Source organism: Bidens hawaiensis, unplaced genomic scaffold, assembly GCF_021521415.1.
Source record: "Bidens hawaiensis isolate Kalapana, Puna unplaced genomic scaffold, B.hawaiensis_p1.1 tig00022515_1, whole genome shotgun sequence".
NCBI lineage: Eukaryota > Viridiplantae > Streptophyta > Magnoliopsida > Asterales > Asteraceae > Bidens > Bidens hawaiensis.
The window spans coordinates 170,684-189,243 of record NW_027493507.1 but is presented as its reverse complement, the minus strand read 5'-3'; the positions used below and the strand labels follow the sequence as shown (position 1 = coordinate 189,243).

At 36.7% G+C, this 18,560-nt stretch overlaps 1 pseudogene across 1 annotated transcript; it reads left to right on the top strand.

Annotated features, from left to right (window-relative positions):
- The first annotated feature begins 792 nt into the window (after nucleotides 1-792).
- On the top strand, nucleotides 793-6,009 carry LOC143565740 (ATP-dependent zinc metalloprotease FTSH 4, mitochondrial pseudogene; annotated as a pseudogene). Its single transcript, XR_013141121.1, has 3 exons — nucleotides 793-966; nucleotides 3,880-4,355; nucleotides 5,051-6,009. The product of XR_013141121.1 is annotated as an ATP-dependent zinc metalloprotease FTSH 4, mitochondrial pseudogene (transcript).
- Nucleotides 6,010-18,560: the final 12,551 nt, after the last annotated feature.

The window sequence follows — 18,560 nt, the reverse complement described above, 5'->3', positions numbered from 1 at the left end:
GAGGTCAGTGATGAGAATGCTGAGTTGAGAAGAAAGAATGAAGAAATAACTAAGGAAAATGAAATGTTATTGAGAAAGTTAGTTGAGGCTGAAAAGATGATTCAAACCCTGGTGCAGGAGGTTGAGAAGACCTCAGCTGCCCCAAAACAGGGGGAGAATATGGATGATACTGATGTGAGCATGGATGATGTTGAGAGTGTTGATAATGTTGATGCTTTGAAGATGATAATGAACAATTATGATGATAGTGATGAAACTGTAATGGAAGTAAGAGGAGAAGTAACCAATGATGATGAAGAGGTTGTACTGACAGAAGAACTGACTGAGATCATGGATGAGGAAATGACTATTGAAAATACTGGTTTGAATGCTACTACTGAGGAACTGGTATACACTGAGCCAGAAGATGATCAAGAGGCTAATTCCAAGAGGGCAGAGCATGATTCTGAATTAGATCAATCGTTCAAAGAAATTGATGAGTATGAAACTTCTAATGAAGAAGAAGATGAAGAGTAGTTGAGAAAGAGGAAAGAAAAGGGTAAAGGGATAGCAACAGAGGAAGAACCGGTTATGTATGCTGAGGAAGATGTAACTTTTAAAGATGATGCTGCTGCTGCTGCTCTTGAAGAGCAAGAAAGAATAATCAAAGAAACTTTGGAGAGGGAGAAAATAGCCCTATCACTGACTCCAGAAGAAATAGCAGAGCAAGAAAATCTGATCAGACAAGCCAACATTGAAAAAGAACTGACTGAAGATGAGGCTGAACAAGAAGTTATAGAAGAACTGATCAAAATGAGCAGGGTTGAGGAAGTGGACAACTCTTTGGCTTTGGTAGTAAGCATGTTTCAATCCCAAAGTCAAACATCTGAAACTGCTGAACCAGCCAATGTGAATACGGGTATGATTCCTGAAGAGGAAATTGGTGAGTCAATTGCCTCTATGGCTGCCAAGAAATGGGCTGAACAGGTAAAAGAGGATTTGAGAAAGAACCCTGTTGGGTTTTAACAAGATTATTAAAGTGATAAAATCCCTATTTTACCAAAAACGCAGCGGATATAAAAGTTTTAGATCTTGTTAATATGATATGTATAAAACCAATTTTTAAACATGCAAAACCCAAACCCGGATCCAAATACGAATTACACACTATCAAATACATGAATGTCACTATAAGTCCATGCATGTTACTACTACCTTTCAATATGACAAAACCGGGTGAAAGAGATGATGATTGAAAGGTAAGAACTTGAATATGGAAGCTCCTCAAGCTAGCATACCCCAAGCTTCAACAACACACCACTTCTAGCTAGGATTTGCACTTGAAATTTTCTTCTTCTTTTCTTATGTTGGATGAAAATACCCAAGAGAGGAAGAGAGAAAAGTTTACTTGGAAATTATGTGTGTTATGAAAGAATGAAAGAGAAAGACTTGGTTTTATATAAAGGCATCTTTCTCTCCACCAATAATAACCATTGCATGTCTCCACTCACCTTGCATGTCTCCACTCAAACATATAATAATATTACATTTGAAAGAGTTATTATCTTTTTCTTTTATAAAACTTTAAACATATATATATATATATATATATATATATATATATCCATACATATATACTTTTATAAGTTTATAACTTATAACTTATAAAACCTATTATATGTTAAGAGACATGCTTGGTTATTATTATTCACATATTGTTATTTAACCAACTTAAATAACACTATGTAATGTTCTTTCATAAAACATAAATCATCCATATGATTTGTTTATTACACAAGTACATTTTATTTAGAAACCCCTTTCCAAATAACTCAAGTGTTAATATTCATTTGTTATGATCACATCATATATGAACGAATATTATCGGTGTTTGTCTAGCTTGTTATTGGGTATGACCCGACTTGGATCATAACGTACTAGCCACATCAATTTAATATGTCTCTTGGGCAGACCGAGTCCAACAATCTCCCACATGCACAAGATACATAGAAGATTGATGCAAGTAGCAAATACCGCCTAACTACGGTTTACTACCCCTAATACGTATGACGAAGTGCCATTCAATAACATCATCCCTTTCAAGTCCCATACTTGAAAATGATTTAGGTGAAACTATCATTTATCCGTTTGCCACAAATGTCATGTTAAATCCAGAGACACAGAGTGATCATTCTCTGTTGATTTAACTTGTCAGGCCTTAGACATTTAACTCTCATTGAATAAGAGGGACAAATCCCATATTGACTACATACGTCTCTCACTATTACCTTGTACTATACTTGAACTTAGCCTTATGTACTGACATATATCAGAGCAGCGAAGAACTAAATCAAAGCATAATAGTCGATGAATATCAAGACCCAATATGTATCTCAGGTCGGAGGATACTATGAAGTTCGCCTTTACTCAAATTAACTTATGATCACAAATCCCAAGGATTCCATGTAGTAAATTTAAGAGCGGGTCAGTCCAATATTTATCCCATAAATATCTATGAACCTTGGCAGCAACCCTTTGCTATATTCATACCTCATGAATATCTACCAATCCAAGTTCATAATAGTCTTACTTTCACATTTGTTCCCACAAATATGAACGACTACGGACGTTTAGAATAATTCAAATTATTCACGGATTTAAACATACTAAAATGGAACATAACTCAAAAACATGACCATAACCAAAACCATATGATTGAGTTAAAATAAAATTGTTCCAATATCCAAATACAAATTTTGATCAAATCCAATCACTAGAATATCGAAGTCCTAAGGCGCAAGTATGACTCTCACGCTTCGGCCTTTCAAGGAGTTTCGTGAGTGGGTCCGCAATGTTTTGATCAGTGTGAACTTTGCGAATACATATCTTTCCCTTTTCAACTTCATCCCTTATGTAGTTGAATCTCCGCTCAATGTGCCTAGTCTTTTGATGTGCGCGGGGTTCCTTGATTTGAGCAATTGCACCCTCGTTGTCACAAAAGATCTCTAGAGGGTCCTGAATGGTATGAACCACTCCTAGATCAGCAATGAACTTTCTAATCCATGCAGCTTCTTGAGCTGCCAGGGAGGCGGCAATGTATTCAGATTCAGTGGTGGATAAAGCTACCACGTCTTGTTTTGCACTCTTCCATGAGACAGCACCACCATTGAGAACGAAAACGTATCCCGATTGTGATCGAGAATCATCTCGATCAGTTTGGAAACTCGCATCAGTATAACCCTTTACAACGAGTTCCTCCTCACCAGAGCCATATATTAGAAACATATCCTTAGTCCTTCTAAGGTATTTCAATATGCTCTTAACAGCCATCCAATGGCTAGTTCCCGGATTTTGTTGGTATCGACTTGTCATGCTCAAGGCGCATGACACATCCGGTCTAGTGCAAATCATGGCATACATGATGGATCCTATAGCAGATGCATATGGGATACCACTCATTTTGTCTTGCTCAAAGGACTATAGTTTGGGTTATAATTTATATTATATTAAAAATGTTGGCTTTATTTTTAAACGAGTGAAACAAGAATTTTCAATATTTTTATCACTAAAAATCTCAATACGGATTTAATTTTTTTGGGCTTTAATTTAAACGAGCTAATGGGCGAGCCAAGCCAATCTTGGCTTGGACTCGACTCATTTACAGATGAGCCGATTTTTAGTGAGCCGCGAGCCTTTTGAATTCTAGAGACAGGCTTGAAACTGATCATGTGATATTATATGCCCTTGAAAAATGTATTTATTGTTATTGATATTGCTATTCGTTATTCATTATTCGTTATTCGTTATTCGATATTCATAGTTGTTATTTTGTTACTCGTTACTTGTTACTTGTTTATTGTTATTGTTTCTGAAGTATTATAAACAATGACAATGTAACAGCGGTTCATACGTCTTGGTGGGAAGCTGCCGAAAGGTGTACTACTCTTGGGCCCACCGGGGACGGGCAAAACCATGCTAGCCAGAGCCATAGCAGGAGAAGCAGGCTTTCCATTTTTCTCATGCAGCAGAAGTGAATTCGAAGAAATGTTTGTTGGTGTCGGGGCTCGCAGGGTCAGAGACCTTTTCACCGCAGCAAAGAAACGGTCACCGTGCATAATATTCATAGACGAAATTGATGCAATTGGCGGAAGCCGAAACCCTAAAGACCAACAGTACATGAAGATGACTTTGAATCAGTTACTTGTTGAGTTAGACGGGTTTAAACAAAACGAGGGCATTATCGTAATTGCAGCAACCAACTTCCCTCAGTCATTAGATAAGGCACTTATAAGACCTGGGCGATTTGACCCCGTGTGGTGGTTCCTAATCCCGATGTCGAAGGCAGGAGGCAGATAATGGAATCTCACATGTCAAAGGTTTGTTTTATTATCTTCATAGTAAATTACACTTTTTGTCAAGTTTATTCATTTTTCAAAATCGATTTTAAGCTAAAGAAATAACAAGAAACATCCTTTATGCTTTAGAAAGTTTGTAGGTTTCGTCTTTTTCACTAACTGACGTTATTTTTTTCCCGTTAAGTCCAGTTTGTGATAGAAACTGGAAAATTAGATTAACTGAGATAGGAAAAACAAAGGTCAGATGGCCTAATTCGAGGTAGGCAGATCTCCAAATACTAGAACACCATAATCAAAATACTCGACAAAGAAAAAGAGATGACTATGGAGATAATTTGGGATAATTGCTTAAGTTAATTGTGCAATTGTTCGAGAGGATCAATTTGGAATCCCATATTTGTAGCTATTCCATTGACCCTTCCAATTAGGTTCTTATCAGTTTGTTTAATTATCATAATCTTTAAGAGAATTACACAAATAGCCTCTAGAGAGATATAATGACAAAAATACGCTCAGCTTAACAAAAAAAACTAACCCTCATTAGTGTAAAGGATGCAACACGCAACCTTTAATAAAATAAAGGTGGTTTTATGTTATTTCCTTTGTTTAAGGACGATTCGAAGGACGAAAAGTGTAATTTACTCTTTATTATATTATTATTATTCGTGTGATTCTAATTGTTTATTCATATTTATTGTTGTACCTGTTTTCAACAGATTTTAAAAGCAGAAGACGTTGATTTAATGGTTGTGGCGCGAGGAACTCCTGGCTTTTTCGGTGCTGACCTGGCAAATTTGGTAAACATGGCAGCTCTCAAGGCGGCAATGGACGGAGCCAAGTCAGTAAGCATGGCGGATCTAGAATACGCGAAGGACAAAATCATGATGGGAAGTGAACGGAAATCAGCGGTTATATCCGACGAAGTTCGTAAGCTAACCGCATACCACGAAGGTGGTCACGCCCTCGTGGCCCTACACACGGACGGGGCCCACCCAGTCCACAAAGCCACCATTGTCCCGAGAGGCATGGCTCTCAGGATGGTGGCTCAGTTGCCAGAAAAAGACGAAACAAGTGTTTTCCGTAAGGAAATGCTTGCCCGACTTGATGTTTGCATGGGCGGTCGTGTTGCAAAAGAGTTAATCTTTGGTGAAGATGAAGTTACTTCGGGTGCATCGTCTGATCTCGAACAAGCGACCCGACTTGCACGAGAAATGGTCACCAAATACGGTATGAGTAAGATTGGTGTCGTGGCACATAATTATGACGATAACGGGAAAAGTATGAGCACCGAAACACGACTTGTTATCGAAAAGGAAGTTCAAAAGTTGTTGGAAAGCGCGTATAATAACGCAAAGAATATTCTAACGAGGTACAATAAAGAGCATCACGCGCTTGCAAATGCGTTGCTTCAACACGAGACGTTATCGGGAAAGCAAATAAAAGAGCTTCTTGCTCAACTGAACGCACCCGTTCAGCAGGAGCAGAAGATGATTGCACCGGTAAAACCGGTGCCACCAGCTACGCCAAACGCTGCAGTGGCCGCTGCTGCGACAGCGGCTTCTACTGCTGCTAGTGCGGCTTCGGCTGCCGCTAAGGAGAAGGCGAAAGGCATTGCTCCGGTGGGGTCTTGATGATGAATGGTTTAGAGTTATAATTTATGGGACTAATGTGCATATAATGGACATGAAGAAAAGTAATAGGCTAAAGAGGCAGCAAATGTAGCGGTTACGTTGTGTTTTTTTTTATTAATGCTGAATTTTTTGTTTAATTTTTGTTGGATCAGAGATCTTTTATTTTTAAGAAACTAAGTGTTTTGTGTGATAATTGTAATCGAATAAATGAAATTTTAACAAAAGTACATCAAATAACTTGTCCATGTTGGAATCTTAAAATTCATTTTCCCATTTTTTATAAACTTTGGTGTAAATGAAAATGAGTGTTTTTTTTAAGGCTCCGGACATGCTATTTTTCTATTTTGACACCTGATATGGGTCATATTAATCAATACGAGGCATATTATTTAACAGACAAAAAGCTGGCCGTTGTTAGTTTTGGTCTGGTTGTTCTGCCAATATGTATCATACGGGTCAATATGGACCATATGAACCATCGGATGAATTCTTTTTTATCAATGTTGAAGTTGATTACAAGATGATATGTACCAATATGTATTATATGGGTAGATATGGACCATATGAACCACAATGTGACAATTTTTAGTGATAAGTATCAGTCATTTTGTAGTAAAAGAAAACTATTATTTTTTTAAGTTATTTTATTTATAAAAATAGATTTTATTTAAGTGATTATGTTAATTTAATTTTACATATGTAGCTAACCAAATATTCAGAACATGTTAATCATACATTAAAGACATGAACTAAAATTTGCATAAATATATAATCAGTTTGTAAATACATAACAAACTTACAACTGATATTTGAAATTTAATATAGTCAACAACGTAAGTTATGGCTGTAGAATCTGAGTGGGCGGCGAATCCTGAGCTGCATGCGGGTCATGAGCGGCCGGTGGATCCTAACCCGCCGTCAGATTGTGGCAATGGTAGTGGTCGTTCCTGTAATCTGTGGGCCTCAAATCATTCAATGTCTCAACCGCGCACCCAAACAAGTCTTCAATGTGGTCGATCCGGCGACCATAGTCCTGAGCGAGTGCCGTGCAATCAGAGGCAATTCCAAATAGACGTGTTGAGGATACTGAGGTTGTTGCGGCTGTGGCTGAGGTGACGGTGGTAAATCATGATCGATCAGATCGTCAGCATGAGCCCCGCCTTCACCTGGAAGGACATCATGATAAACCGGGATCACCGCCGGTAATGGCACATGAACAAGTTCTTTGATATTTGTGCATGTGGAAACCATCTATGAACTTATTGTGAGATGGAAACCGAACCAAACCGAACTAAACCGATTTTCACTCGCTTAAGGCACACAAGTGTGTTTTTAGCTATCAAGACTTGTATATTCCTTTAAAAATACTTTACAAACTGATTTTAAATAATTATTTAAGGTACTTGGAATGTTGAATCCAACTTGATCTTATAACAAAGTTGGACCGACAAAACCGAACACTCGCTTAACGGACGTTGTTAGTCCTAAAACAATAGAACTACATACTTGGTTAAGTATTATTAGATTTTTATTGAGTTATCTCATAACATACGTTTTTTTGGAAAGTTGACTTTGGGTTTGACCAGTTATCAAGATCCGAACAAACAACCTGAAACACTCGTTAAAACCTGTTTTAGTATCTTTATTCCAAAGGGACTTGCATTCTTGCATTTTCACCCACCTTATTACTTAACACAGGTTAAGTAAATATTAAGGTTAGATACTTTAACCCGGTTTCGAGCAAACTTACATTTTTAAAGAGTTATTATTATAGTTTTCTTAAATAGTTACATTTTAAACCTTAAACTTTAAATTGTTTACATTCTTGTCTTTTATTTTCCAAAACAACCTTTCTAATTCAAGGCTTTTATTTTTATTTTTAGGTTTTTCTCGTTAGACCCGTCCTTTCGTTTACCCGACTTTTTCCGAACCAAGTTTAATACTTGAATGTGAGTACTTTCATACCTCATTTTCCATCTTTCGTTTTGGGGTGACATTTCATACTTATTCAGACTAAATGCTTTATACTTGAATCTTAAACCACAAACGTTATTGTATACTTTACTTAAATAATTGCTCGATTTGGTGTTCTATGATTATATGCCTATGTGTTTATCGCTTTTGGTTGGTGGAAATATAAAATCCTAGTCTATTTCGCAACCCCTTATAGCAAGGTGTCGTTAACGTAATGCAATTACCGATAACTATAAAATCCTAGACTATTTGGCATCCCCTTATAACTAGGTGTCGCTAACATAATTCTATTAGTGATATCTATTTATCCAAGTTATTGCTTTTATTTATCGTTTCGTATACAAGTTTTGTGGCATTTTATCACTATATACTTATATGCTCAAACTTATGAATTGCTCACCAACCTTTGTGTTAATAAACTTTATTCTATGAAATGTTTTTTACTTTTGTTGACTCGAGGACTTGACGAAAACGTTACCAAGACTATTAGAATATTAGTAAAACGAACAATATAATTGTTTACTTGTATTCAATTTGTTTGTATGAACGAGATGTGTTGTTTATTGATTTCTGAAATAAAATGAGTTGATTAAATATTGTCACTTTAAATAGTGTCTTGTGTATTTGTCCAATCACGTTGCACCCCGGCATGTTCCGCCGCCTTTGGTCCGGGTGTGACATGGATCATATTGGGCAATATGATACATATCAAGTCTCCATATAAGGATCATATGCATCATACTGGCTCTTCCATGTCGTTAATATAAAAAAGATATTTAAAAAGAAAATTAAAATAAAAACCTGAATGGATCATATTGGGCAATTGTTCCTCTTTGAATAGGTACCAAACCTTTCTTAGAGTTTTTCATCTTGAACCTTTTCAAGATCTTGTTAATGTATGCACTTTGATTCAAACCTATCAACCGCCTTGATCTATCCCTATAGATTCTTATTCCCAGAATATAGGCGGCTTCACCAAGATCCTTTATGGAAAAACAGCTTCCAAGCCAGGCTTTCACACCTTCCAAGGTTGGAATGTCATTTCCAAACAGTAATATGTCATCGACATATAATACCAGAAAGGTTATGATGCTCCCACTAGCTTTCTTATACACACAAGCTTCATCAGCGTTTTTGATGAATCCAAATTTCTTAACTTCATCATCAAAACGGTGATTCCAACTTCTGGATGCTTGTTTCAATCCATAGATTGATTTCTTCAACTTGCATACTTTGTTAGGATGTTGTGGATCGACAAAACCTTCAGGCTGAACCATATAAACATCTTCATTAAGATGCCCATTTAGAAAAGCAGTTTTGACATCCATTTGCCATATCTCGTAGTCATAATATGCGGCTATGGCAAACAATATCCTTATAGACTTTAGCATCGCGACGGGCGAGAAAGTTTCATCATAATCAACCCCTTGAGTTTGAGTGAAACCTGTTGCTACAAGTCTAGCTTTATAAGTATCCAAGTTTCCATGCATATCAGTTTTCTTCGTGAAACCCCACTTACTTCCAACCAGCTTGGAATTTAGAGGTGGAGCAACCAAGTCCCATACTTGATTGTCATGCATGGATTGCATCTCAACATTCATGGCTTCTAGCCATTTGTCACAATCAGATTGCGACATTGCATCTCGGTATGTGGTGGGTTCATCCGAATCAACCATGTAGTATCCATCCATGAAAAATCCATATCTCTCAGGTGGGGTGCTAACTCTACCAGATTTGCGAATGTTTTGTGTGTTTTGATCAACCATTTGATCATCCTCAACAACCTCTTGTTGATTGCTAGTGTCAACCAAACGTGTATCGGCTTGTAGTTCTCGATCCTCTTCGAGTTCTACAGTTCTAACAGTTCCTTCCATAAGGAACCTTCTTTCCAAGAACTTAGCCTTTCGAGCTATAAACACTTTATGGTTGCTTGGAATGTAGAAATAATATCCCATCGAATCTGTGGGATATCCTACAAATATACACTTAGTGGATCGACATTCAAGTTTGTCAGGGGTGTAGATCTTAACATAAGCCTCACAATCCCATACCTTTAAATATGAAAATTTTGGAGCCTTTCCATGCCATATTTCAAAAGGTTTCCTATCCACTTTCTTGGTTGGTGCCATATTTAAAATACGGGCAGTAGGGATCACAGCGAAACCCCAAAATGATAGAGGTAATGAGCTTCTAGCCATCATGGATCGAACCATGTCCAATAAAGTTCGATTCCTCCTTTCGGACACACCATTATGTTGTGGTGTTCCAGGTGGAGTAAGTTGTGAGACAATCCCACAACTCCTAAGATGTTCTAGAAACGCATCATTGAGGTATTCACCTCCTCTATCGGAACGTAGTACTTTGATTGTTTTGTTGAGTTGATTTTGTACTTCATTTTGGAAGACTTTGAACATTTCAAAGGCCTCATTTTTGTGTCTTAACAAGAAAACATACCCATAGCGACTATAATCGTCGGTAAAGGTAATGAAGTATCTTTCACCATTTCTTGTCATTATCCTAAAAGGTCCACATACATCCGAATGTATGATACCTAATAAGCCTTTCGCTCTTTCATTTGTTCCATTAAAGGGTTCTTTGGTCATCTTTCCCAATAAACAAGATTCACATTCATCAAATGAATCAACATTTGATTTCAAAAGACCATTCTTTCAAAGTATATGAATACGATTCTTGTTTATGTGACCAAGACGACAATGCCAAAGAAAAGTATTACTCAAATCCATTTTGAGTCTTTTGGTGTTAGCTTGGTACAACGAGTTATCAATGTATGAGTCATCATGAATTAATTCATAAATGCCATAAAACGGCATCGCTTTAAAATAAAAGACATTATCCATGAAAACATAAATACCATTATCAACAAACTTAAAGTCATAACCAGATTGTCTTAATACAGAAACAGAGATAATATTCCTAGTCAAACTAGGGGAATATAAAATGTTTTTCAAAACAATTTCCAAACCATTTGGAAGCTTTAAAACATAATCTCCTCGGGCTTGGACGTCAACCTTTGCTCCATTGCCCATGAAGAGACTTATATCTCCTTTCTTCACCTCATTTCTTCTTTTGAACCCCTGCAATGAATTGCATATGTGAGTTCCACATCCGGTATCCAATACCCATGTGTTAGAAGAAATAATATTAAGATCAATGTGAATCATGAAAGTTGTACCTGAGGTTTGCCCCGCATCCCTCTTAGCTTTCAACTCCTTGAGATAGGTCGGACAGTTTCTCATCCAATGACCTATCTCACCACAACCAAAGCACGGATCCTCAGCGCTAACCTTTAGCTTCTTTGGCTTTGGCTCCGCCTTTGCCTTTCCCTTGAACCCCTTCTTGACTTGCCCCTTACCAACGGAAACCTTTGCTTTTGGTTCCGGGTGATGCCTTTTCTTTGAGCTACCCTCATTGATCGCAAGAATGGGTAAAACCTTTTTACCCATGCCGGCTTCGGCTGTATTAAGCGTTGCGTGAAGATCACCAATGCTTTTGTCCCATCCATTCATGTTGTAGTTCATGACGAATGTCTCAAACCTTTTAGTTAAGCCATTTAGGATTAAATCCGTGGCTAACTCTTTTGAGACGGGAGAGTTAAGCCGTTCAAGCCGATCAATGTGGCTCTTCATCTTAAGTACATAAGATGAAACAGATTGGGTTTCTTCCATATGACATGCATGAAGCGCTCGAACCGTTTCGAATCGCTTAACCCGAGCTTGAGTAAGGAACATTTCCTTAAGTTGGGTTATCATGTCATACGCCCCATGATTCTCGAAATCCTTTTGGATCTCGGGAATCATTGTTTCTAACATGAGGCAAGAAACTTGCACCGAATCCTCGGTGTATTTTAACCAATCCGCATAGGCATCCAAGTTATTGACATCGGGTTCATCGGGAATAGGATCGTCTAAAATATAAGACTTCTTTTCTTGCTTGAGAACAATTCTCAAGTTTCGATACCAATCCATGAAGTTGTAAAAGTTTAGACGATCCTTATCCAGAATGGATCTTAGTGATAGATTATGCACGTGTGGGATAATTGTGTTCGGTGCGTTGTTTGCGGCCATCTAAAAGAATTTTAACAAAGTTCAAATTAGTATTTTCGATATTAATAAAATTTTAATCTTTAATACCTTTTAAATGTCTCCAAGACAATTATTGATTAAAATCTAGAACCCAACGTTTCATTCAAATAGTAGTTAGGTGACCTTTATCCTACTATTCGAATTAACAAGGTAGTCAACGTTTGACAATTGCAACCCTTTGCAACTTCTAGTTTTATGGGATCGGTTAAACATCATATGTTTAGTTGGTATGTTAAATCCCATCAGCACCTTTGAACGCCATGTTAAGGTGATCCTATAGTCATGGTTTCAAATCAAGTCGTCCTACTTATACACACGTGTGAGTTTACTCATACAAGTGGTTAGGTGATCCTAATGCCAAAAGTACTTGTAAAATCACCTTAAGATCACAAGTTTTCTTAAAAGTGCTTAGGTGATCCTAACTCACTTTCAAGTCTACAAGTGACTTAAGTGTCGTATAAAAGGATGGTGTTTAACTTGTTTTTAAAAAGGGATTTTAGTTTTCTAAATTCTAGATTGGAAAACTATTTATTGTACCTTTCATTTGCATGCATTCAAATGTATGGTACTTAGTTGAAAAACCCATTTTCAAAGTTCCAATTAATAAAACCCATTTTTATTATGAAATCATTAGTTATTAATAAAACCAATTTTTATTACCTAACGATTTCTAAGGAACCAATTTTATGCTAGTTGATTTTAAGTTGTTAAGCAAACCATATTGCAAATAATAAGTAAATCAACGATGCAAGCATAAAATATACACAACCACAAGTTCATAACCATAGTCTCCTAATATTGACCACACTTGTTGACCGAAGACAAGTGTGTCAAAAAGTCTCTCCTAAGGGACCCAAAAGAACATGCACTTGTGTCGGTGAACTCCCACTTGATTCCGCATCCATATGCTCCAAGTGTTTACTCCCGGTGTTGTGGTCTTCATCATTTTATTTGGGCTTCCATCCATGCATCTTCTTTTACAAAATATATCCTAATACATTTTTCTAGTAAAAGAAATACATCTAATCTACTTATTATTACAAGCCATATGAATGAATAAATAGATTACAAACCCAAAAATATATTACAACCAAATCGAATGAACAAACAACCAACACAATCATTCAACCAAACACAAGGCCATGGCTAGGTTATGAACATCTATTACACATCCAAATATGCAATAATACAAGACCAAAATGGTTCCCCTTTTTGCCTTAAAACTTTCGGCCAAAGCTTAAGCAAACCGAAAGTTTCGGGTTTTGTCCAAACAAACTAAACAATCATCCAAATGACTTGGTTTTTCAAGATTACCACATTCATGTAAAGTATAACCTTGAAAAACCATGGGGTAACCAAAACCCCAAAAAGTTTCGGCCAAATGGTGAAACCCACCATAAAACCGAAAAATTTTGGGTCTAATGAAGCATGCATTCGTATAAGCGGCTCTTGATACCATTGTTGGGTTTTAACAAGATTATCAAAGTGATAAAATCCCTATTTTACCAAAAACGCAGCGGATATAAAAGTTTTAGATCTTGTTAATATGATATGTATAAAACCAATTTTTAAACATGCAAAACCCAAACCCGGATCCAAATACGAATTACACACTATCAAATACATGCATGTCACTATAAGTCCATGCATGTTACTACTACCTTTCAATATGACAAAACCGGGTGAAAGAGATAATGATTGAAAGGTAAGAACTTGAATATGGAAGCTCCTCAAGCTAGCATACCCCAAGCTTCAACAACACACCACTTCTAGCTAGGATTTGCACTTGAAATTTTCTTCTTCTTTTCTTATGTTGGATGAAAATACCCAAGAGAGGAAGAGAGAAAAGTTTACTTGAAAATTATGTGTGTTATGAAAGAATGAAAGAGAAAGACTTGGTTTTATATAAAGGCATCTTTCTCTCCACCAATAATAACCATTGCATGTCTCCACTCACCTTGCATGTCTCCACTCAAACATATAATAATATTACATTTGAAAGAGTTATTATATTTTTCTTTTATAAAACTTTAAACATATATATATATATATATATATATATATCCATACATATATACTTTTATAAGTTTATAACTTATAACTTATAAAACCTATTATATGTTAAGAGACATGCTTGGTTATTATTATTCACATATTGTTATTTAACCAACTTAAATAACACTATGTAATGTTCTTTCATAAAACATAAATCATCCATATGATTTGTTTATTACACAAGTACATTTTATTTAAAAACCCATTTCCAAATAACTCAAGTGTTAATATTCATTTGTTATGATCACATCATATATGAACGAATATTATCGGTGTTTGTCTAGCTTGTTATTGGGTATGACCCGACTTGGATCATAACGTACTAGCCACATCAATTTAATATGTCTCTTGGGCAGACCGAGTCCAACAAACCCCACTGATAACTGGCCAGAAAGAAGTTTTGAAAAGACTTATCAAAGAAGAAAAAGGACATCTGAACAAAGCCCTATCAGGGCTACACCTTTGCAAAGCCTAAGACCTGATGAACATATGCAAGGTGTTCCTGATGTAACAACTAGAGATGAAGCAGATCATCCAGCTCCTGATGAACCAAAGATAGATGCTATGAATGAGCTGACAAAAGAAGAGGATGACTCTGAGAACTCTGATGATGACAATAATGATAAACCTGAGAATGATGAAGGGAAAATTGGTACAACTGCTAATGTTATGTCCCCACAAGTCGAAATGACTGATGTTCATAGGGCAAACATTAAGCTGAGTATGTCTGAAGTCAAAAGACTGATGGAACAAAAGAGCAAAGATGCCAAGAAATACAAAGATTATTTGAGAAGACATGGTTACTCTGAGAAAGATTTGGCACATTTCTCTTTTGATGAACTACAAGATTTATACATTAGTGAAAGAGAGAAAGTGGTAGAAAGATGTGTTAAAGAAAATGAGGAAATTGAGTTAGAAGAACTGAAAAGAAAATTCAATGGAATGTGTGGATATTTGTTGGAAAAAGGCATGAAGCCCGAAATTGTGAAGAACTTGGATAAAAAGACAGTTGTGGATCAGTATAATAGAAGGAAAAGAAAAGAAAATTCTACAATGGTCCAAGCTGAAAGCACAATTCAAACTGAAACAACTATTGAGCCACCAAGGAAGAAAATAAGAATTCAAACAATAAGGGAAAAAGAAAAGGAGAAAGTCAAAAATGTTGAAATCCCTATTGACCAAGAAGAAGTTAAACCTGAAACAGAAGATGAACCATTCATGCCTAGGGATAATGAAGAAATGCTCAATATCCTAAGGAATATAATGATGAACAAGAGAGGGATGTCTGAAGAAGATTTTAATGTGTTAGAAAAAGAGGATTTGAAAACTCTGTCCTACCTTCAGAAAGATGAGTGGGAAAAGGCTTTGAGAGAATGAGAGAATCCCAGATATTATGGTGATGGCAGATTTGTACCTGCTGGACTGGCAAGAACTCCAGGAATGATAAAAATGTTAATTGAACTGGAGGCAGCAGGACATGACATTGTGGAGATAGCCAACCTTCCTACTGAGATGGTGGAAGCTATATATGTGAAGACATTCAAATTGGGACCTCAAAAGCCCAAGAAATCAATTCCATCCAGACCTCCATTCCATCAAAGATTTCCTAGAGGAAGAGGCCAAGGAGGAAGAGGAGAATCAAGTAGCTCAGTACAACACAGAACAAGACCGCAATCTGATGTGGATCTACCAAGAGAGCTATACTATGATTCGATCACGGATTCCCTCAAAGTGATTATGGAAAGCAGACTGCTAAGGGAGATTGTGGTCAGAAGTGACTTCCGTGAGTATAATGAAGATCAATTAAGAAGAATGGCCACACTTCACTTGTATGACTACAGAAACAGGGACAAATCAGCAGGAAGACAGATGAATGATTTATCAAAGTACCTGCATGAAGAAGCTGATAAGGGATTCAAGTTTTTAAAGGAAAAGAGAAGGAGAATGATTCAACTTCACAGATCAAAAAGGTCAGAGAAGCTAAAGAGAATGGACAGGGCTGAACTGCACTACCAAAAAAGCGTCCAAGATCAGAATCCACTGTCCAACATGGATACGTGTATAAGCTTGGGAAAAAGAATGAGTAGGCCAAACTATACAGTGCAGAAGAACGGTGTCATTACTAAAGTGGAATACAAAGAAGACACTGGTTACTATGTGCTGAGGAACTCTGATGGAAAGGCTTTGGCGACAATCAAGAAGGATGCAGATCTGACATGCTTACACAATGATGATCTTACAGATATAAGAGACTTGGTGATACCAGAAGGACACACTCACTACCAAGTGCTCAATATCTTCAGAGAAAGAGCTGCATCTGTTATCCAGTTGAGAAGACAAGCAGCCTACAACGAAAGGAGAAGACAAAATAGATAGAATAGGCTTTGCTATGTAATGTCTTCGGACAACTTTTGCTTATGTAATTTTGCTTATGTAATTTGATTATGAAATTTGACTCTTAATTTGATGTGTATTTTTGCTAAGTGTAAGTAACCATAGAGTGTTTTGGGTCAGCTGAGGTGTTCCAATCTAGGGGGAGATTGTTGGGTCAAGAGTTTGACCCAAATGAGGAGATTTGACCTAAACGAAGAATATGGAAGATTGGAATCTTCTCAACCTCCTCAAAAACTGCTAAGTATTGAATCCGAGCACACATTGGAACTCCGAGCAAGCTTTTACTTAGCCGAGTACGAGACTTTGCCTTCCGGGCAAGGTTTACTTCAAATAGTCTTCTTAAGTGGATATCCGAGCAAGGTATGCTTTTTAGTGACTTCCCGAGTAAGGATCACTGATTTGGCATCTCCGAGCAAGGTTCACTTTGTCAAGCAGGGTTGTTCTTCAAGACCAAGTATTTTACTCTTCCAAGTAAGGTATGGTTAACCAAGTCCAAGAAGCCAAGTAATTGGAAGACCGGGCAAGGTATATAATAATAAATATGGTCCGAGTATACTTGATGAGTTAAGAGAATATTTCTAAGTTATATCGAGTAAGGTTCAGCTCAAGCAAGGTACAGTGATTCCCGAGTACGCTTTGCTAATAAGTTATTCAATGACAAAGAGCCGAACAAGACCATAGAAGAACAGGGTTGCTCGTAAGGAGTTATCGGGCAAAGTCTGATAAATTCAAGAAGACTGAAGTCTACTCGGTGAATATTTTACTTGGTAAAATATTCTTTAAGTAAAGTCTACCCGGAAACTGATTCTCGAGTACACTTCTATGTTTACCAAGTCTGAAGGAAGGCCGAGTACACTGCGTACTCGGAGACTGAAGATTAATGAAAAGCCTACCCGGAAGACTTGTTTTACACTTAGTTTTATTTTTGAATATGTATTATCGGATAGGGTTTCTAGAAGGAATGACAGCTGTCCTAGGTTGGCAGGCCTATAAATAGAATATTTAGGGCACGCCGCCAAGACACACACAGAAAAAAGGCAGAACACATAATACGGATAAGACTGACTCATTTATTGAGAGAATTTTGTGTGACGGCTGTCTTAGGATTCCTAGAAAAACCTAAATCGATTATCCTTTTGTATGATTAACATTATATAAATGGAAATCTTTTGAGTGAATCCTGTGTGTGCCTTCTGTCTTTGAATATTCATTGCAACCGTATGTTTGTTATTGATTCCGCCTTTAACAAACGGTCATCTTTCTAAATATAGTAACCCGTCATTAACTCTCTTGTCAACACGATTAATTTTGTGTGAGTTATGACATGATTGATTAAGATCCGAGCCGAATCGAACATATAAGGGGACCTGACAACAAGTGCAATTAAATCTGGAGGGTCTATTTGTTCAACAATCAATTGAAGAGAGACCATCCGTTACCAGCCAATGATTTCTTTAAGATTTAAGTATGATTCGTCTCAGCCCCCACCCACAATCGCATCACCAAAGCCAGGTTTCATGTTCTCCAGTCATTGATTGTTTACCGATTTAAGGGTTTTCTGTTTCAGATTTGGTTTTTAGTTGTTGCTAAAACACTAATTGATAATAATAGAAATCCATAGTTGTTTGGTTTTATATTAGAATATATAGAATTGTAAAACTGTAAGTTTTGAAGATGTAAATCGAAACTTGAAATGGTCAACAAGTTTGAGTCCAATTGACATAAATTGTAGACATTCTATAACAGTTCATATTCATTGAATTACTTTATCTTTCATTAAAAATTTGTTATACTAACTGCTTTTAATTTTTCAAGGAGAGTGTCCAATACACTATATCCTATATGTACCATGCGTTGTATGCATACTTTTCATGATAATATAGCCCTCATTCCCTGAAAGGCTTTGAAAGTAAACAAATGACATAAACTCAAACCCCTCTTATCTTTACAGTTGAATATTTACCGACTTATATATAGTTTTTGTATGTGTCAGGTTTTTCAGGGAATCCATTGTTATATAGATACTTACGTATACACAGTTGCAAATATTCTTTACATTAGGCTTATTG